This window comes from Balaenoptera ricei, chromosome 12 (assembly GCF_028023285.1).
Source record: "Balaenoptera ricei isolate mBalRic1 chromosome 12, mBalRic1.hap2, whole genome shotgun sequence".
NCBI lineage: Eukaryota > Metazoa > Chordata > Mammalia > Artiodactyla > Balaenopteridae > Balaenoptera > Balaenoptera ricei.
This window is the reverse complement of record NC_082650.1, coordinates 71153900-71176398: the sequence shown is the minus strand read 5'-3', so window position 1 is coordinate 71176398 and position 22499 is coordinate 71153900. Positions and strand designations below refer to the sequence as shown.

The window sequence follows — 22499 nt, the reverse complement described above, 5'->3', positions numbered from 1 at the left end:
TGGGCCCACTGCTGCCCAGAGGTCTGTGCACCAGCTGAGATCACCCCTTCACTGTCATAACTCCAACCCCATGGCAGCACTTCATCTGAGGTCCTAGGATCTGGTAACATCCATCTTTTCCTTTGTGTTCTCCAAGCCCTAGGGGTGGTGGCTGTCTCCTAAGGTTATCTCAAAGTCCAATTTTTATTCTACTAGCTTTCCAACACCTTTCAAATTAATTGCCAGTATTAAACATCCTGTATTGGAAAAAAACTAATTTTGCTTCTTTTTATAGCCCAGACCCTGAAATATGCACACATCTCAACTTCCCCACAGCCTAGGTAGCTGGAACATTCTAGGATTGCTGTCCTCAGGGTAGGTTGATACTATGGAGGAGCAGAAGGAGAAAAAAATTAGATTAGTGGGGTTTTTTAAAAGTTCTTTTGAAGGCCAAGACAGAGAATAATTTTGAGGTTTAAGAGCTTGAATTTCGATTTCAAAAGCAGAGCTCTCAGGTCATCAATTTATTTGTCATAAACAATAAGTATTCTCTCTCTCTCTCAGACTATATAAATACTCTGAAAGGTAGGGAGAAGGCAAAAATTTTTGGAAATGTAAGAAAAATAATAGAGGCTATTGAAGGTTTCTGAAAAGGGGCCTTGTTTCTTGCCCCTCCCCTCTCAGATTAGCAATACAGCCATCCATAGGTGTGGGAATCTGGGAGCAGAAGAGAGGTTTGTCTTCTTATCTGGAAAGCACTGCACTGGAACTCCTGTCCCTACTCTGTTGTAGGGGCAGTGAGTAGAGACAATCAATGTGAATAGCAGACACAGAGTGTCAGTATGAGGAATGGAGGGCGCCCAAGACCACTACATCAGGGTTCCTGCCACTCCAGGCTGAGAAAGAGAGCTGGCCTACCCAGAGTGGTCTAGAGTTGTGACGAATGATGCTTTTGATGGAAATTAAGTGGAAGATGTAACTGGAGTCTTCCTGAGAGTATGGATGCTTTTGTAGATATCAGTGTAGAGAAGGAATGACCATACCTAAGGGCCACAGGGAACTGGTATGGAAAGTGAATCCAGCCGGCACTGATAATCCTGCCTGAACTGTGGTTCCTGTTCCCAGGACAGTGAATTCAGCATGTACAGAGGATCAAGCCTGGACACAGAGTCCAGGATGGACAAATGCCTCATCCTCATGCCATGACACTAGGTCATCGCTGCCCCAGGAACTTAGAAGATACTAAATGGGGGAGAAAAATGGTGATAGAAAAGTCCTATATTGACTTTCTAACTAAATTTTATTGAATTTTAACAGAAACGTCTAACTTCAGCAGAGTTGACTAAGATTGTATTCTCTCTCATCAGATGGAATTGGGGGGGGGCGCTTGAAAGAAATTATGTTACTACAGAAGTATATAGAAATGTTGCTTTTTGCACATCCGAACTCATGGACATTTATCCCACTATATATGTTTAGTGTGACCTTCTTTTACCAGGAAGTGCTGGTACAAGACATTTTTAAGCAGGAGGTGCTTTTTCCTGCCTAAAGCATGGTTTTGTGTCTAGGAGGAACAAAAATGATGTTTTGTTGCTTGCAATATAAAACAGAACAAAGGAATCATTATAAAGATTCTGAGTTTGTCCCTCAATTAAAAAGAAAAAGAAAAAACCTGAGGCACCTAATATAATCTAGGAGACCAAAATCACAAAACTAAAACTATTTTTGACTTACTTTTTTAGTTATTTTTTAAATATTTATTTTTTGCTGTGTTGGGTCTTCGTTGCTGCGCGTGGGCTTTCTCTAATTGTGGCGAGTGGGGGCTACTCTTCGTCGTGGTGTGCGAGCTTCTCATTGCGGTGGCTTCTCTTGTTGCGGAGCACGGCCTCTGGGTGTGTAGGCTCAGTAGTTGTGGCTCACATGGTCTAGAGTGCAGGCTCAGTAGTTGTGGCTCATGGGCTTAGCTGCTCCGCGGCATGTGGGATCTTCCCGGACCAGGGCTCGAACCCATGTCCCCTGCACTGGCAGGCAGATTCTTAACCATTGCGCCAGCAGAGAAGTCCTTGACTTACTTTTTTTTTTTTTAAATTAATTAATTTATTTATTTTTGGCTATGTTGGGTCTTCGTTTCTGTGCGAGGGCTTTCTCTAGTTGCGGTGAGTGGGGGCCACTCTTCATCGCGGTGCGCGGGCCTCTCACTATCGTGGCCTCTCTTGTTGCGGAGCACAGGCTCCAGACACGCAGGCTCAGTAGTTGTGGCTCACGGGCCTAGTTGCTTCACGGCATGTGGGATCTTCCCAGACCAGGGCTCGAACCCGTGTCCCCTGCATTAGCAGGCAGATTCTCAACCACTGCGCCACCAGGGAAGCCCCTTGACTTACTTTTAAAAGTCATAAGTGTTCAAGAATTTTTCCTATGCTGAAGAAAATGTTTAATTTTTAGTCTACGTGGGTAACGTAAAATATGCTATATTTTTGAGTTCCCAAATCATCTTAAAAGTTAGACAGAATGAAGTTAGATTCTAGAGAAAAAAAATCTCAAAGGAAATCAGTTGCAGTGTTGTGTGATGACAGGGTTCGTAGTCAAAAGCAATAAATGTGGTCCAATCTAACAATCACTGGGTGAGATTTTACCCTATGTCAGGTGTTGTACTGAACATTTTGAAGAGAGAGGCTCTGCCTTGGAATTGCCCACAGCTTGGCAAATTTTTACTGACTTGGGAAGGGATCTGTCAATATTAATGACTGAGGGAAAAAACCTGTGTACTCTTGTGAACCGGCTTTGGATGAAAAAAAAAGTTACTGACTCACACGGTATGGGAGGCCTTCAACAATTTATCTTTAATTTAAAAGGAAGAATTCAAGTATCTATGTATAAATAAAAGAGGATTTTTAGTTGTAATGACTCAGAAATGGAAATAGTTGAGCTTAAGATTAAAACAGCTATCACTAAATATTAATGTTTTAGTATCTAACCAACAATTTGGCTGATTCCTTCTAACCAACATTAGTCTCAGTGCTGGTGTATTGTGTGTTTGTGAAAAATAATGTTTTAATCAATTCACATTTGATTGAGACAATAATTGGACCCAGATACCCATTTACAATAGCATTGCTACAATACAACTTCATTTAGAAGTCAACTTCTAATAAAACTCAATTCAATTTAACAATAATTTCTTTGGCATATAGTATGTATACGTGAAGTACTGGGTGAGGTGCTCTGAGGGATGTTAGAATGAGTAAAGCATAGTCTCAATTTTCAAAGATAAGGGGGGGGGGGCTTTTAAAATCATCTTAACGACTATATTTCCAATACTTAGGATAGTTCTTAATACATAATTGGCTTTCAAATAAAGCTCTGTAAAGTATTAGCTATGATGTGAGGCTTTACATGTGATGCACTTTAAACAGGAAGTACAACTAGGTCATAGAAGTGTGAGGCAGCAAAACAGGTACCTTACCCTGTTGCCATTTTATCTAAGCACATGGAAACCCACTCAAACATAAAGTGCATGTGTGCGCATACCACACACACACACACACACACACACACACACACACACACGACCACAAACACCATGTTTCCTGTAGTCTGCAAGATAGAAGCCTTGAGCCCCTTTCCTGTAAGTTGATCCCTCCCTAACTAAATGCTATATTGACAGGGGAGTAAGATCCTGGCAGATACAACAATTGTGTGGCGTAACCGTTATTTTCCACCATTGAGAATTTTAAACAGACAAATGAAACCTTGAGGATTTTTCCTTAAGTATTTGCTATATCCATTATTGAGAGCCCAGTTCTTCTGAAATATAACATGTAAAATTTCAAATAAAATTACTTTTTTAATGCTGACCTTTTGTTTCTGAGTCTTTCTTGCACAGTTACCATAGATCTTCCATGGATCTATGGGAGAGTTACAGGTCCCAATAATATCACCCAACTCTATTCAACTATGGGAGTCAATGACACTGTGTTGTCTGAGATGTGCATCTCTTGGGCCCCAAGAACACAGATTTGCACTTTTCAGCTCTCTAGGTGAATCTTACTATCTGGCAATAAATATTTTACCTTCACTTCCTCTGATTATAGATTTAATCTAGTTTTGTTTTTAAGGCAACTCTTCTATTGCCTTCATTCTTGGAGGAAACACTGGAATATATTTTTAATCTTTGTTTTTTAAGTTTACTATCAAAGACAGGGCATCTCTTCTCTTTGGGTAGGAGATAACAGCAATCTAGATGACTTCTTACATATGACCGTCTTGTCTGTTTTTATTGAGTATTCTCTTATTTCCTGGCATTTGGGGCACCCATCTCTTTCTCACAGGGTCACTAGACTTGATTTAGTCAGACCAATAGTCTGTCTCAACTGTGGGGTTAACAAGGTATTTCCTGTGCTGTTGAATATTTGCCTTTCTGACTACTGATAAAATCATCTTTGCTATTTGTCTTGGTCTCAAGAGAAAAAAAATATGTATTCACCTTGAAAGCATGCAAGATAATGAAGAAATAGCCCCTGGATCAAGGAATGACACAATCAGTGTAACTTTAATATCTTTTGTGTCTCTGTGACTTTCATGTTCTGTTGCTGTTATTACTGACCCTCAAGTTTAATGAGAGAGCGGCAAGTGTGCTCCATTTCGGAGCTCATGTGCCAAAGTCTGATGGCCACTGACCTGCTCTGGTTAAAACGTCTTTCTAATTTTAAAATTAGAAACTAAAAGAATCTGTTCCTATAAATCATGAATGCTGGGTGAAACTTGACTAAATGATTAAAAGGCTGTTTTGTTTTGTTTTGTTTTGTTTTTGTCTTTAAACAGAGCTCTGCATTCCAAACGATCTGGTCTGGCTGCCAGAAGCTGTGTGTAGGGTGAGAGCCTGGAGGACCTGGGTGGCCTGCTGTCTTCCAATTGAGAGACCGAAAGCTAAGGTTAGTTTGGGAGAGTCTTTGAAAAGTGTGTGGAAGTATCTAAAGGTCTGTGACTATTTCAAAGGTAAAATATCAATAGAATAATGGAGTTTCATGGATCTATATTTGCTCTTGATGTTGGCTAAAGCTGTAAAACCGAGGCTGTTACATCTCTGTGTGTCTGTAAGAGACAAAACAAGCGCCTTTCCCCTTTGTACAAAAAGTTAGTCTTTTATAAGTGTCTGTTGGTAAATATAGCCCTTTTGCATCTGTGCCTAGAAATATGGGGGGAAACCCTTTTGGAAATTAATTGGTCATAGGAATTTGTGGTTTGTACACAAATGTGTGATGTGTCTAATGTCTACTTCCAATAAGAGGCACATGGGATAGGAGCAGGGGTGGAAGGCAGGCACCAGATACTTCCTCTGTGGTGAGGAGAGGATCTTGATTGGTTGGAAGTGTCTAAAAGAGACAGCTAGGACCCTGGACTCCTGTCCCACTCCCTGAAGTCAGATGAAGCCCTTCCCGCACCTGCCAGAGGACTGGAGAATTGTTTGGAGAGACTGAATTCTAGTGATGCTCAGGCACAGCTGGAGGTAGGGTGACAAACCCGGATGAAATCCTTTGATAAAAACAGTAGGGAATATATATATGAATTGTATTAGATTATTGAAACTGTTTTGCATAGCTTGGAAAAGAGAAAACTAACTTGGTAATCCTTTCCTGGTTTGAATAATGAGCCTAAATGTGTGTTGGAAGGAACTGCAGGTAGAATATGAATGATCCTTTCTGGTTTGTCTGGAAGTGTCTTCTCAACAGACAAATCTAAAGGGTTATGAATTTTAAATGTCTTCTCTCTTTGCTCTAAAAAAATGAGACATTTTATAAAAATACACGAAAGCTATAGAACACAGAATATTTATTCTGTTCTCTCTGGAATGACTTTTATTTAGATGCTAGCTGCTCCCCCCCCACCCCCCCCGCCTTAATGATCTGCTGGTTTTCTTATTTTTTTATTTCTTATTTTCTTGTATTATTCTCTAGGAGACTTTCTCAACTTTATTTTTCCATCGCTTCTCTTGAATTCTTCATTTCTGCTATTGTATTTTTAATTTCCAAGATTTCTTTTTTGTTCTCTGATGGTGCTTTGTTTTTTCAGCCTCCTAGTTATATTTAATATACAATATCTTCTCTTGTCTACTGAGAAGAATTAATTATTATATTTTGAAGATTTCTTGGCTACTTGCTCTGTTCCCTGGAGTTTTTTTCTTTCTTAAAAAACTTTTTTCCTATATGTTCATTTTTTTTTAAACATCTTTATTGCAGTATAATTGCTTCACAATGGTGTGTTAGTTTCTGCTTTATAACAAAGTGAATCAGCTATACGTACACATATATCCCCATATCTCCTCCCTCTTGCGTCTCCCTCCTATCTTCCCTATCCCACCGCTCTAGGTGGTCACAAAGCACTGAGCTGATCTCCCTGTGCTATGTGGTTGCTTCCCACTACCTATCTGTTTTACATTTGGTAGTGTATATATGTCCATGGCACTCTCTCACTTCGTCCCAGCTTACCCTTCCCCCTTCCTGTGTCCTCAAGCCCATTCTCTACGTCTGCATCTTTATTCCTGTCCTGCCCCTAGGTTTTTCAGAAACTTTTTTTTTTTTTTAGATTCCATATATATGTGTTAGCATATGGTATTCGTTTTTCTCTTTCTGACTTACTTCACTCTGTATGACAGACTCTAGGTCCATCCACCTCACTACAAATAACTCAATTTCATTTCTTTTTATGGCTGAGTAATATTCCATTGTATATATGTGCCACATCTTCTCTATCCATTCATCTGTCGATGGACACTTAGGTTGCTTCCATGTCCTGGCTATTGTAAATAGAGCTGCAATGAACATTGTGGTACATGACTCTTTTTGAATTATGGTTTTCTCAGGGTATATACCCAGTAGTGGGATTGCTGGGTCATATAGTAGTTCTGTTTTTAGTTTTTTAAGGAACCTCCATACTGTTCTCCACAGTGGCTGTATCAATTTACATTCCCACCAACAGTGCAAGAGGGTTCCCTTTTCTCCACACCCTCTCTAGCATTTATTGTTTCTAGATTTTTTGATGATGGCCATTCTGACCAGTGTGAGGTGATACCTCATTGTAGTTTTGATTTGCATTTCTCTAATGATTAGTGATGTTGAGCATCCTTTCATGTGTTTGTTGGCAATCTGTATATCTTCTTTGGAGAAATATCTATTTAGGTTGTCTGCCCATTTTTGGATTGGGTTGTTTGTTTCTTTGGTATTGAGCTGCATGAGCTGCTTGTATATTTTGGACATTAATCCATTGTCAGTTCCTTCATTTGCCAATATTTTCTCCCATTCTGACGGTTGTCTTCTCGTCTTGTTTATGGTTTCCTTTGCTGTGCAAAAGCTTTTAAGTTTCATTAGGTCCCATTGGTTTATTTTTGTTTTTATTTCCATTTCTCTAGGAGTTGGGTCAAAAAGGATCTAGCTGTGATTTATGTCATGGAGTGTTCTGCCTATGTTTTCCTCTAAGAGTTTTATAGTGTCTGGCCTTACTCTTAGGTCTTTAATCCATTTTGAGTTTATTTTTGTGTATGGTGTTAGGGAGTGTTCTAATTTCATTCTTTTACATGTAGCTGTCCAGTTTTCCCAGCACCATTTATTGAAGAGGCTGTCTTTTCTCCATTGTATATTCTTCCCTTCTTTACCAAAAATAAGGTGACCATATGTGCATGCATTTATCTCTGGGCTTTCTATCCTGTTCCATTGATCTATATTTCTGTTTTTTGGCAGTACCATACTGTCTTGATTACTGTAGCTTTGTAGTATAGTCTGAAGTCAGGGAGCCTGATTCCTCCAGCTCCGTTTTTCTTTCTCAAGATTGCTTTGGCTATTTGGGGTCTTCTGTGTTTCCATACAAATTGTGAAATTTTTTGTTCTAATTCTGTGAAAAATGCCATTGGTAGTTTGATAGTGATTGCACTAAATCTGTAGATTACTTTGGGTAGTATAGTCATTTTCACAATGTTGATTCTTCCAATCCAAGAACATGGTATATCTCTCCATCTGTTTATATCATCTTTAATTTCTTTCATCAGTGTCTTATAGTTTTCTGCATACAGGTCTTTTGTCTCCTTAGGTACGTTTATTCCTAGATATTTTATTCTTTTGTTGCAATGGTAAATGGGAGTGTTTCCTTAATTTCTCTTTCAGATTTTTCATCATTAGTGTATAGGAATGCAAGAGATTTCTGTGCATTAATTTTATATCCTGCTACTTTACCAAATTCATTGATTAGCCCTAGTAGTTTTCTGGTAGCATCTTTAGGATTCTCTGTGTATAGTATCATGTCATCTGCAAACAGTGACAGCTTTACTTCTTCTTTTCCGGTTTGGATTCATTTTATTCCTTTTTCTTCTCTAATTCCTGTGGCTAAAACTTCCAAAACTATGTTGAATAATAGTGGTGAGAGTGGAAAATCTTGTCTTGTTCCTGATCTTAGAGGAAATAATTAAAAAAATAAAAAAGTAGGGCTTCCCTGGTGGCGCAGTGGTTAAGAATCCGCCTGCCAATGCAGGGGACACGGGTTCGAGCCCTGGTCTGGGAAGATCCCACATGCTGCGGAGCAACTAGGCCCGTGAGCCACACCTACTGAGCTTGCGCATCTGGAGCCTGTGCTCCACGGCAAGAGAGGCCGTGACAGTGAGAGGCCCGCGCACCGCGATGAAGAGTGGCCCCCACTTGCCACAACTGGAGAAAGCCCTCGCACAGAAACGAAGACCCAACACAGCCAAAAATAAAATTAATTAAAAAAAAAAAAAATTTAAAAAAAAAAAAAAATAAATAAATAAAAAAGTAAAAAAAAAAAAATAAAGGTCAAGCAACCAAACCAATAAACCAATCCACCAATGATAACAAGCGCTAAAAACTATACTAAAAAAAAACCCCAAAAGCAGACAGACAGAACCGTAGGAGAAATGGTAAATGCAAATCTATACAGACAAAAATCACAGAAGGAAGCACCCACATACACACTCACAAAAGAGAAAAAGGAAAAAAAAAATATATATATATATAAATGAAGAGAGCAACCAAATCAATAAACAAATCTACCAGTGATAATAAGCTCTAAATACTAAACTAAGATAAATATAAAAGCAGAGATGAATTAGATGCAGAAAGGAAACCCGAAGTCTACAGTTGCTTGCAAAGTCCACCGCCTCAATTTTGGGATGATTCATTGTATATTCAGGTATTCCACAGATGCAGGGTACATCAAGTTGATTGTGGAGATTTAATCCTCTGCTCCTGAGGCTGTTGGGAGAAATTTCCCTTTCTTTTCTTTGTTCACACAGCTCCTGGGGTTCAACTTTGGATCTGGCTCTGCCTCTGTGTGTAGGTCGCCTGAGGGCGTCTGTTCCCACCCAGACAGGACAGGGTTAAAGTAGCAGCTGATTAGGGGGCTCTGGCTCACTCAGGCCGGGGGGAGGGAGGGGTACGGAATGCGGGGTGCGCCTTCGGTGGCAGAGGCCAGTGTGACATTGCACTAGCCTGAGATGTGCCGTGTGTTCTCCCTGGGAAGTTGTCCCTGGATCACGGGACCCTGGCAGTGGCGGGCTGCACAGTCTCCTGGGAGGGGAGGTGTGGATAGTGACCTGTGCTTGCACACAGGCTTCTTGGTGGCTGCAGCAAGCAGCCCGTCTCTGAGGTCCGCGCTGATAGCCGTGGCTCCCGCCCGTCTCTGGAGCTCATTTAGGCGGTGCTCTGAATCCCCTCTCCTCACGCACCCCCAAACAGTGGTCTCTTGCCTCTTAGGCAGGTCCAGACTTTTTCCCGGACTCCCTCCTGGCTAGCTGTGGCACACTAGCCCCTTTCAGACTGTGTTCACACAGCCAACGCCAGTCCTCTCCCTGGGATCTGACCTCCGAAGCCCGAGCCTCAGCTCTCAGCCCCCGCCTGCCCCAGCAGGTGAGCAGACAAGCCTCTCAGGCTGGTGAGTGCTGGTCGGTCCCTATCCTCTGTGCGGAATCTCTCCGCTTTGCCCTCTGCACCCCTGTTGCTGCGCTCTCCTCCTGGCTCCGAAGCTTCCTCCCCACCCACTCCCCATCTCCACCAGTGAAGGGGCTTCCTAGTGTGTGGAAACTTTTCTTCCTTCACACCTCTCTCCCTGAGGTGCAGGTCTCATCCCTATTCTTTTGTCTCTGTTTTTTCTTTTTTCTTTTGCTCTATCCAGGTATATGTGGAGTTTCTTGCCTTTTGGGAAGTCTGAGGTCTTCTGCCAGTGTTCAGTAGGTGTTCTGTAGGAGTTGTTCCACATGTAGATGTATTTTTGATGTATTTGTGGGGAGGAAGGTGATCTCCACGTCTTACTCCTCCGCCATCTTGAAAGTCCCCCAGTAGGTTTGATTTTTATGTTGTTATGGGTGAAGCAATTCTGAAAGTGCTTTTGAAGTGTATAGGTTTGGGCAATGAAGAAATGAGTTGATATTTTGGGGAGGCAGGGTTCCCAATAGAAGAAGAGACATAGAAAAAGAAAATGGGGGAAGGCAAGGAAGATGTTCATGCAGATGGATTAGAATTGTAGGTATTGATGTGAATCCATGATTCTAAAATATTTATTTATTGGTGTATACCATGTATATGTGCACAAGTTTATGTATGTACGTGTGTGTGTATAATATCTATGTATGTACATCGGATCTTGGTCTCTAATATTGTTCCCTTTTGAAAGGAATCAGGGCTCCTTGGAGAAGTTTCTAATTCCAGGGCTGAGGCAGTGTAGGTAAAAGATGATCCTAGAATATCTCATCTTGCTAGATTATTATGTTAGCCACTAGTTTTGGTGGCTATTTAAAATTACATTAATTAAAATTAAATAAAATTAACAAGTGCATTCCTCATTTGCACTAGCCACATTTCACAAGCTCAGTAGCCACATGGGGCCAGTGGCTATAGCATTGGATAGCATAGATATGGAAAATCCCCATCATTGCAGAAAATCCTATTGAATGGCATTATGCTAGAAAGTATAAAGGACTGCTCCAAGAAATAATGAGATCATATCACGAGAACATATGAACCAGTTTGAAGGGAAGAAGGGGAAAATTTGAGCACTGAAATTGTTAAAAACATTAACGACTTATATACGATTGGAAAAATAGAAATCCATGAATCCATACTGATGATAAGTAAATAAATACATGTATAAATGGGGAGAGGGGAGGGCTCTTACTTACAGTAGAATGCTAAGGACTAACCGGTAAATGTGCAAGGAATCCTGCAGTTCAAAATCACCATTTTGGGTCTTCCCTGGTGGCACAGTCATTAAGAATCCTCCTGCCAATGCAGGGGACGTGGGTTCGAGCCCCGGTCCAGGAAGATTCCCCATGCCGCAGAGCAACTAAACTCATGCACCACAACTACTGAGCCTGTCCTCTCGAGCCCACGAGCCACAACTACTGAAGCCCGTGCGCCTAGAGCCCGTGCTCTGCCACAAGAGAAGCCATTGCAGTGAGAAGCCCGCACACTGCAACGAAGAGTAGCCCCCGCTCGCCTCAACTAGAGAAAGCCCGCGCACAGCAACGAAGACCCAATGCAGCCAAAAATAAATAAATTAAAACAACCCCCAAGAAACAACAAAATCACCATTTTGCAACCATCATAGTACAGACTGGTTCAGTTAAGACTCATTAATGGTTGCTAAGTTTAGAGGGAAATTTTGATGAAGGGCGGGATAGTTACATGGTCTCTGTGATTTATTGATTGTAAGGAAAAAATTGTAACTACGGTGGAGAAATAGATACATCTTGACTGGGTGATCAAAATGAACATTAGCAGTGAGGGGCAGATAGACATTGAGTGCCTCCAGACGTGCTAACCTGGGAAGAACACATCACTCAGGTAGTGTTCTGGCTTCGATCCATTACCTGAACCTACTCGCCAAGGAACCATTAGGCCAACCCATAATAAGTAATGTTTTACTTGGGATGTGAAAACTAATGAAATACCTGATTCTAGACAAGATTCTGTACTGGAGGGGAAAAAGGCTGTAAAGGACATTGTTATTAGATCAACTGATAAAATTGGATCATGGTGCTTAGACAGAAGTGTTGTATTAATGTTAAATTTACTGAGGTTGATTACTATATAGTGATTATTTAAGAGAATATTCTCATTCTTAGGAAATACACATTGAAGTGTTTAGGGGCAAAGGACCAAGATGCATGCAACTTACTCTCAAAGGGTTCTAAAAAATTGTACACACACACATACGCAGGCACACACACCACAAGAGTTAAAGCAAATGGGGTAAAACATTAACAATATACAAATCTGGATAAAAGACATTTGAATCTTCTTTGTACTATTATTCTTTAAACTTTTTGTAAGGTTGAAATTATTTCCAAATAAAAAGATTTTTTAAATTCTTCTTAACCTTGTCCTTGAAGGTCTTTTGTCATCTGGTCCCTACTAGTTCTCTGCCCTTGTATCTGATACCCACTCTCTCCCTCTTCCTGGGACCTGGAATACGCCAAGCTTGTTCTAGACTTAGGGATTTTACATCTGCTTTTCGCTCTGCCTGGAATGCTCTCCCTGGATCTTTGCAAGGCTGGTGTCCTCACATCACTGAGATTCAGGTCTCTGTCCAAATGCCATCTCCTCAAAGAGGCCTTCCCTGAAATGCTGTGCATTTCTTCTTTATACTTATCACTAACTGAAATTGTGCACTTTTTTATTGCGTGTTTCTTCAGGTGAATGCACATTACATGAGGAAAGGGACTTTGTTTTGTTAACTGCTGGGCCCTTGATGTCCAGAACAGCCATTCAATAAGTATTTGTTGAATGAATAAATTAAGAACAAGGAGTTTTCTTCATGGTCACTATGGCCTTGACTTTATCATTAACATTTCTAGCAGGTTAAGCACTCGTTTATGACCCCTCTAGGAGCTGGTCCTGGGTCTTCTGCACCTTGGCAGTGACACTGAAGAGTTCATGCCTGGAGTCAGATGTCTCAGGTCCTAGTGTAGCTCTGACATTCATCTGTTGTTGCCTTTAGGTATGGTACTGACCTCATAGGCTTTTTGGGTGAAGATTTAATGGGTAATAAATAAAAAGTGTTTAGCACAGGTGCCTAACACATAGTAAAGAGTCAGTAAAAACTTGCTACTTCAATTATTATTGTATCTGCCTAGCACAAAGCCTGCCAGATCATAAGTATTGAATGAATATTGAATTGCCAAATGTACGAATGCCATTCTCATTTCTTTTTGTTCTTTATTTTGGAAAATACTTCCTAATTTTGGTTGCTGTCTTTTGTTAGCAGAGAAACAAAAAAGTCAAACATTGAAACAATCTATGTACTTATGAGTGAAATTTTTTAAACTTTTTAAAAGAATTTATTTTATGATATTCTTTGAAAGAATCTAAATGTTAGATTTTTGTGCATGTGTTGTTTTGATTATAATAGATTTTTTTCCACAGTGATTTAAAAGCATAGTTTAACTATGCATTTAAGGATGGCATTATCCTTTGTTTTCCAGTGAATCGCAAAAAATACATAGCTCAGTTGACACTATCTTTAATGCTATTTTTTCCTTTACTTGTTTTGTTTATTTTTTTCCACAAAACATCTATAAGAACTCATTTTAGAGAGAAAAGAAAATCTCTTTTATTTACTTCTATTAGTCATATTCACATTATTTTTCAGTTTATTTGCTCTTTTTCACATATTCATTAATTGTGATTTAAAATCCCTGTTGGCATGTCCTTTCAATATTTTAGAGTAATTTTAATTTTTTGTTCCAGAGTGCAAAACATTTTAAATTTATTTGTGAATCTATGTCTCTCTCCATATGTTTAGGACTTTATTTTGCTATCTATAATTTATATATTATTTTAATTCTTGCTCATAAACATAACATTTCTTACCCTTTTCTATATGTGATCATTACTAATTCTGACTTATAATAAATTATTTGTATACTTTTGTTACTTTTTGTCTGCATTACTAGTATGGGATAGTATTTTATCCCATTTGTTTTTTTAATTAAGACTTTTTCTTTTTTTGATGGTACATTTTTGCTGTTGAATAATGCAAGAAGTTTTAATACCCTGTTTCATTTCTTTTAGATTATGTTACATTAGCTTTAAAATCTGTAAGGACCTGGTGTAAAGTTGTTTAAAAAGAATTTATGATCAGAATCTGTACCCATTACTCTAATCTTTATTCTAAATTAAAAATCAGAATGCATGTATGACAAAAGATTTCACCCCCAGCATCCATTTTGGAAATGTAGAGAGCTCAATAAGGCATTGTGAATTAGGGTATTTTCTGATAGCCACACCAGCAAAGTCAACACTTCGAATTTACTCTGTGACCTCAGGGGGCTCGATGTGGATCGCTCATGTTTGTTTTGAGGATCCAGCTGGGTAATACTGTTGAAGCTACTGGAGTACCGTTTCCCTTGTATTTAAAAAACTCAGCTTGGTTAATAGTTATTAATTCTTACTTTAAAAAACATATTTTGTCAAGGATTATGGGCTGCAATGTGTCCCTCCAAAATTCATGTGTTGAAGTCTGAATGTGACTATTTGGAGGTAAGACTTTCAAAGACGTGATTAAGTTAAAAGGAGGCCATTGGGGTGGGCCCTAATCCAACATGTCTGATGTCTTTATAAGAAGAGGAAATTTGGACACATAGACACGGGGGATGTGTGCACACAGAGGAAAGGCCATGTGAAGACATAGCAAGAAGGTGGCCATCTGTAAGTCAAGGAGAGAGGCCTTAGAAGAAACCAGACCTTGAACTTGGACTTCTAGCCTCTGGACTGTAAGGAAATAAATTTCTGTTGTTTAAGCCACCCAGTATGTGGTACTTCGTTATGGCAGTCCTAGTAGACTAATACAGTTAGTCTCTCAAGAATTCTCTTTGTTTGACAAAGAGATTTTTTCAGTTTTAATGGTTGTCGAAAAATGTTCTCATTCCTCAAATTTGTTTATATACCTGAAGCAGAGGTATATAAAATGTGTGGGCTATTAATATTCTTTATCTTAACCTACATTCTGTCGTTCCCTTATCCAATGTTATTCCTTTATTCTCATTTAAATAAGACTTAAGGCTAGAAAGGATATTAAAAATTTCACTATATAATGAAGTGAGAATAGTACTTTCCAAAAGATGTGAAATCTTTTCTGGATTATCCCATGGAGGGCTTTAAAAATGGAATACAGGAAATGGGAGGGATCCCAGTAAGACTTAATATTCCAAAGTTTTTTCTCTCTCAGGCAATTAACAGAAGTTCTCCTTTGCCAAGTCCAAGATTCAAGTTACAATTCATAACAATTTTTTTTCTTCTCTATGATGTGAGCATTATTATCATCAAAGAACATACTCAGTTTTACCAAGTGAGTTTACTTGATGGACTGAGTTTTATTTTATTTTTTTAAATAAAGTGTTCAAATACTTAAATTAATGTTTAATTAAACATTAGAGTGCATTCTACTCTAGGTATAGGTAATTATTTTAATTTTAACTCTAATTTTATAATTTATTTTTATTGAAGTATAGTTGACTTACAGTATTATATTAGTTTCAGGTGTACAACATAGTGATTTGATATTTTTATAGATTACACACCATATGAAGTTATCACAAAATGTTGACTGTATTCCCAAACTAGTAGTTGCCGAAGGGAAAAATGGTGGGGGAAGGGTGAAGTAGGTGAAGCAGATTAAGAGGCACAAATTACCAGTTATAAAATAAATCACAGGGATCTAAGTTTTAAATACATACTTTAATATTTTTTCAGACATTCAATTTTTAAATGTAATTGCTTATACAGTTTAAAATCTGAATCTGAAAAAGCAAATCATTCTTTATCTCTGCTTTTCAGTCTTCTGGTCTTTTTATTCGGTGAACTGTGTTATCATTTCTGTCAGCAGCCTGTGGCATTTGTAGAGGAAGCACGGGTCACGTTGGCATCTTCTTAGAAGCAGACAGAAATGTTCCACAGCTGTCTCTTCATGAGTTCAGTTTTCCTTGTCCAGGTGTGCATACTTTGGCCAGTCTGCTAAATGTGCTGAGTCACATGTAGTACGTTCAGTGAGCCCTTTGACTTCGCATTTTAGGCAAAGGAACTAATTTCTCTGATATATTAACTCGATAACATCACTTAGTCCCATAACTGAAAAGGCAGGAGGGGCCAGAACTGGGAATCTAGTGTGAGGAGAAGTTGCCATGGATGTGGAGGCACAGGGCATTTGGACAGGGATGGGGGTAAGAGCATCACAAACCTGGGTGGGAAAGGGAATCTGGAGTCACCAGAATCACCCGGTGGTGGGTGTGAGACGCGACACAGAAAGTGGGTGTGAGAACTGAGTGAGGAGGTGTGCGCGGTGGACAGGCCTTGGAATTCATGGAAGGTACTCTGTGCCCGGAAACCGGGAGCCTCGGGCAGCGTTGCTCAGGAAGGTGGGCCGGGAGACCCAGGCACTGGGGATGCAGGTGAGGCGGCCTGAACAAAAGGGAATGGACTCCAGCTGGGCTGCAGGGTCTGCAGCCTGTAGTTCAGGCTGGGCTTCAGAAAGCTGGGGGAGCTCCCCAGACAGGGGAGGAGCAGGGAGACTAGTGGAGGATGCGAGGGTCCCAGGACAGGTAGAGGCTGCTTGCCACCTTTGTTCCAGGCTTTTTGCTCACTTTGGGCCCACTAGTCTGGCAGGTGTATGTCAAGAGCCTGGGAGGGGTCAGCCATGCTTGCAGCAAAAGCAAAAGCCTACACCTAACATATTACTGGATTTGATTAATTTTATTTAATGTTAAAGTTAAATGTTTAAGAAGCTCAGGTAATTTAAGTAGTTCAGGTAAGTACTAGGTGAGTACATTTTTTTTTTTTTTTTTTTTAAAGAAAAAGAAAGAAGTCCAGTGACAAGATAATGGTCTGAAATACTTCAGCAGTATTTCTCAAAACTGCTTTGCTTTTCAGGAGAAATTTCATCTAAATCCAATGTCATAATTAGAGTAAGCAGAGAGGTACTTTGTGTCTGAAAATATTTACTAACTTGGGGGTTTTTATTTCTCTGTTGGGACCAAGAGCATGTCAGAGGTGGAAATGCTGGGCTCAATGTGCCCAGTGCTACCAAGACACTTGTTTTCATCCAGCTCCTGCCATTTTGGGGCTATAATGGAGGAATTACATGAATCCTCAGCTTTCCGAGTGAACCTAATTATACTTCTGAAACAACACTGGGGGGCTGCCCTGCCATATTATTGTCTCTGCAACTACATCCTATTGACACATAGCCCTGCTGCAAGGATGTGCCTAAGTGCCCATGTGACCTTGTCCCCTGGCTAAGCTGTTTGGATTGTGGTGGCCACCTGTCCCAGTGGACTTAATCCATTGTCTGGCAAGTTCGCCAAAGATTCTTCCTCTCAAAAACTTGAATCAGGACTTCCCTCATGGTGCAGTGGTTAAGAATCCACCTGCCAATGCAGGGGACACGGGTTCGATCCCTGGGGTCCGGGAAGATCCCATGAGCCGCGGAGCAACTAAGCCCGTGTGCCACAACTACTGAACCTGCGCTCTAGGACCTGCGTGTTGCAACTACTGAGCCCGCTTGCTGCAATTACTGAAGCCCACGTGCCTAGAGCCCATGCTCCGCAACAAGAGAAGCAACCGCATTGAGAAGTCCTTGCACCGCAACGAAGAGTAGCCCCTGCTCACCGCAACTAGAGAAAGCCTGCGTGCAGCAACGAAGACCCAACACAGCCAAAAAAAATAAATAAGTAAGTAAAATTTTAAAAAAATATAAAGTGATTATACCAGAGGAAAATTCTGTGGGGAGCAGAGCTCTAAAAAAAAAAAACAACTTGAATCAAAAGACTCAGTTTGTGGTAGGTGCTGAATCTTGAGGTCGTGTAATGTTGCAGTCGAGGTCTGTGCCTTTAAAGGCAAAACCACCTACAAGCTAAAGTTGGGGGCAGTTAGAGAAACTATGAATAAGATATTCTGTCTGCAGCCCAGGTACTACGGCAGTTACAGAGAAACAGATGGAAGCCAGAGTGGGGTGGGGGAGTGTGGAGATCGGTGGGGAGAGAGATTTAGATAAAGAAATACACCAAGAGGCTGAGACAGTATTTGCTCTGACTTTTGATGGCTCCATGTCCTGCGAGGCCCTCTTTATTTGAACTAGCTTGAACTATGTTTATTCCTTGTTCCTAAACTAACTTTGACTACAACAAACACAAAAAGTTAGGCCAAAGACCTGCCTGTAGAAGTGAGGTTATGTTCAAGAGAAGGTAGTTCTGAAAGTAATCAAAGCTTCATGGAGAGAATTTGACACGAATAAAAACCTCTAGACATATTTCAAGCTATGAAGAGTCAATACGTGTGAAACTATAAACCATACTGTTCCCAGAAGCTACTTTGACTGAAATATTTTCAGGGTCAGCAGTCAGCAATTTTGGAAACTTCTTGTTTAGTTTATCTGACTTCTGAAAACTTGGCTAATAATTTTAATGTCACCTTTTATTTGGTATTTTATACCTCCTTACCTGGAGATGTCTGAGGGAGGGAAAATGTACTTATAATATTGTGGAAGAGACAAAAGCTTAAGTCTATACATTCTTAGAATTTTGTCACATTACCAAGTTGGTGACAAGAGAAGGTGAAAGAAAAGTCATTTATTACTCTCAGCTTGCACCTAAGAGTTATGGTTATGGTTGAGTCATCTGTCCGCCCTGATCTATTTCAGTGATATTTGTGGATTATTTATTTCCCTCTGGCATTATTGGGTGCCAGAGTTTTGTGAAAAGAAGTGCAGCTCAGAACTCTGTGGGAGGATGTGTTTTGCTTTTGGCTACTTACACAATTAAAAAGAGAGATGCATTTATATATTGATTGGGCTGACTAGCCATTTCTTCTGGAGTTTAGTGAAAAGAAGGAAAGAAAACAGTAATATCACCGTGAATGTAGATTTGAGAACATTTCAAAACAGTTCAAAGATTAGGGGTAGCAAGGTAGATAATGCTAGAGCCACTGAGAGGCCTCTCTCCCTCTAAACTAATGACTCCCATTTAGGGGGGGAAAACCCTCTGGGCTATGCTAATTATCTCAAAAGATATTGTGAGATTCTTGGAATATCATTGATTTTTAGGATATTAAATTTAAAGAAGAAACCGTGTCTTCAGGAGAATTAAAAGGGACATTATAAGTGAAAATCTCCACCTCAGTGTCTGCTATGTGGAAGTTGTTTCGCAGAAGCACTTTTAATTTGGGAGGAGGTGTCACTAATTCAAAAGCCATCATTGTTCTATGATTTTCGAAGAAGATCTTTAAACCTGAAGATTGAATTAATAGGGTCTTGGGAAAGAGAACTGAAGCCTTTTCTGTGGTTTTGGACCGTTGATCATTGCAGGATTTAGGATTATCTGATTGTCTAAGTGACTGAAGTTTTCATATGATAAAGCTGTTTCTATGGCTTCAGGGGTGTGAAGTCTGTGAGCAACAGAACATTTTTGATTCGGTAACGAAAGTTCTCTGAAACAAGCGCGCCCGGCTGATCCTTTCTCCAGTCTGTGTCCATGTTAAACTTACTCTGTGGTGAAAAAACACGCGACCGTGTGTGCTGAGGGGGCTCCTGTCCTTGCTGGTTCTTTGAGAGAGGGAAACGATTAGAGGTCAAACTGTAGCACAGCTTATCCCGGGTTACAATGTGAGTTCTTTAACCTGGACACAGAGTCCTTCTTGATCCAGCCCTTCTTCAGGCCCATCTTCCCTAACACCGTGGGCCTTGTAGACATACTAGTTACCACCCATTGTTCTCTGGAAACCAGACTGTCTCTCTTGCATCCATGTTTCCTCTCCCTGAAATGACCTCATACCACATCTCTCCTGTCTTTTCTTTTTTTTTAAATAAATTTATTTATTTGTTTATTTATTTATTGGCTGCTTTGGGTCTTCCTTGCTGCGCGCGGGCTTTCTCTAGTTGCGGCGAGCGGGGGCTACTCTTCGTTGCGGTGCGCGGGCTTCTCACTGCGGTGGCTTCTCTTGTTGCAGAGCACAGGCTCTAGGTGCGTGGGTTCAGTAGTTGTGACATGCGGGCTCAGTAGCTATGGCTCACAGGCTCTAGAGCTCAGACTCAGTAGTTGTGGCGCACGGGCTTAGTTGCTCTGCGGCATGTGGGATCTTCACCGACCAGGGCTCAAACCCGTGTCCCCTGCATTGGCAGGTGGATTCTTAACCACTGCACCACCAGGGAAGTCCCTCCTGTCTGTTCTTTCAGAGTCACCTCACATGTCTCCGGGCAGCCCTTCTTGACTCTTCCAGTTGCAGTTCCTTTTACAGCCATCATTTCATTTGATCATCATGGCAATACATGATTTACGGAGGGCAGATATTAGTCAATAGCGTCCCCATTTGATGAACGAGGCAAAGGAGCTCAAGATAAGTGAGTTACCCAAGGCCAAAAATGTTATAAACAATGGGATCATGACTGGTACCTAGATGTTCCTACACTAAGTAAGTCTAGTGTTTTATCCCCCTATCCCACACTGATTTTGGAAGGGAGAGGCCAGGATGGAATTTTACTTCTAGTTTTGGCTGCTGCAGTTGGCAAGGCTAATAAGACGAAACAAGTTTTGGATGAGAATGAGGGACAATTCCTAGAGGAAAATTGTGTTTTACTTTATGAATAAATATTTATTTGGAGTTCAATAGTCGTCTCCTGGTATAACTGGGGTTTTAGTATTAGTATCTATTAACAGTCTCGTTTATTAGTTTCTTGGCTTAGGGAGTTGCCTATATTAAAATCTAATCACACCTACCTAGATCAGAAGTCAGCAGAACTTGATTCCTAGAGGCACAGGATATACCGTTGCCCTTTCACCTCAGTCCTACTCGAGGGCTCTGCTTATGGAGTGACGATTACTTCATTGCTATTGGACAAAGCTTTACTGGATCATAGTCAATTTAACATATGTGGGCAGTGAACATGACAGCAACTCACTTTCCTTGGAAATTTAATTCTTGGTATTCAACTCACTGTTGTTTTTATTTCTTCATGTTATGTTTTATATGTTTTTCTTAATTTTATTTCTCTGGGTTTATTTCTTCAAACACTTCTTCATTTCTTTGCCTAGTTTATATTTTTAAATGCTTGTGGACTCCTTTTTCATTAAGTCTTTTCTGAGACATTGAACATCTCTAGGTTTTTCCCTCATCAACCAGTCTCTTCATGTTTGTGCACATTTTTGTTTTTATTAACTTGCTTCAGATTCTCTTTAAAAATACTTAAAACATATCATGGGTATGATCTCATCAGTCAGGTGCAGGCTAGAGACAGAGACATCCCTTTCTTTACTCTTAATTTAATGCTGCTTTTATTGCTAATTTGGATTGTTTATGCCCAAGGGCCATACGTTTCCCAGGAAGCTCATGATAATCTCTTTTCATGGAAGAGATGGGGGAGAGTAGGGCTTATGGACAGAAGCCTTATGGGATTATGGGATTCAACAGAAGTTGGCTGGACTAGGACTTGAAATTGTACCCATTGGAGACTGTAACAGAGGTCAGAGTCCTGGGAAAGAGTTGTGAACAAAGAGTGCAAGACGAAGTACCTCGATGTCTCCAGATATGGACAGAGAGTATTAGTAGGGATTCTGGGGCCAGTAACTCTGGAGATCCAGGCAGTATGTTAGGGATGAAGTTTGGGGAAGAAGATGACTAGAGCAGGTGTGGGCTGAAGAGGACCCTGGAGCACCAGAGTCAGAACTGGCACTCAGGGAGGAGAGGAGAGCAGGGCAGGCTGTGAGCACTGGGGTGGAGGCTTGGGAGTGAGGCCATTATCACTCCTGGGACGTATGGACCAGTGAAAGGAAAACTCAATATTGGACTTTTCTTGACCACACTACATGGAATCTTGTGTTCCATTCTCCTAGGAATTTCCTTGCAAACGATTCTCTGTGAATGTAAGAAAAGATGATTAAATGGAACTCTAACCTCATCCCCTTTCTTCTATCTTGAGAACTAAGGCCATTTTTGCCATTTTCTTTCTTGGGACAGCATTTTGTCTTTGTTGATTAACCTAGAGAAAAAATTATGTTGGTTAGAAAGTATTTCAGGAGAAGCAAGTATTTCATTGGCAAGCTTGCGAACTGTATTATGATGAAGAGAACTGATTTAAAGTAACTTCCGCCTCTCAGTTGGAAAACAAATGAAATGTCACTAAGGCAGTTTCTAAATTTCTGGCCATCAGCTCCAGGCTTTCTCCCCATATTTAGGTAGTGATAGTTCCCTGTCCCCACTGTAGGAGAAGGACACTCCAGTTTCTGAGCAGGATGTATATTAGCAGTTGGATTGCTAATCATAAATAAAAAGTTGAATTTTTGACTTAATTGTTGCTCCTTAAAGAGCAGGCACTGGGTGCCCATTATAGCAGGATTTCCTGGGACAGTGATAGATTGCAAGGCTGTCTCTCAACAACAGTTGAGAGACCCTGAAATCCTACTCTCCTATGAGCTCCATGCACCATTGGGTCGCTGGGTATTATGGCTTTGCTGCTGGGGTCAACTCTGCTTGTTTCCT

The 22499-nt window shown here is 40.4% G+C and overlaps 1 long non-coding RNA gene across 1 annotated transcript in view; it reads left to right on the top strand.

Annotated features, from left to right (window-relative positions):
- LOC132376397 (uncharacterized) overlaps positions 1-22499 on the top strand; it is a 339237-nt gene that overhangs the window by 163923 nt on the left and 152815 nt on the right. Inside the window, exon 2 of the long non-coding RNA XR_009506286.1 lies at positions 4801-4910. This is a non-coding gene — a long non-coding RNA (uncharacterized LOC132376397). The remainder of the gene's footprint in view (positions 1-4800; positions 4911-22499) is intronic.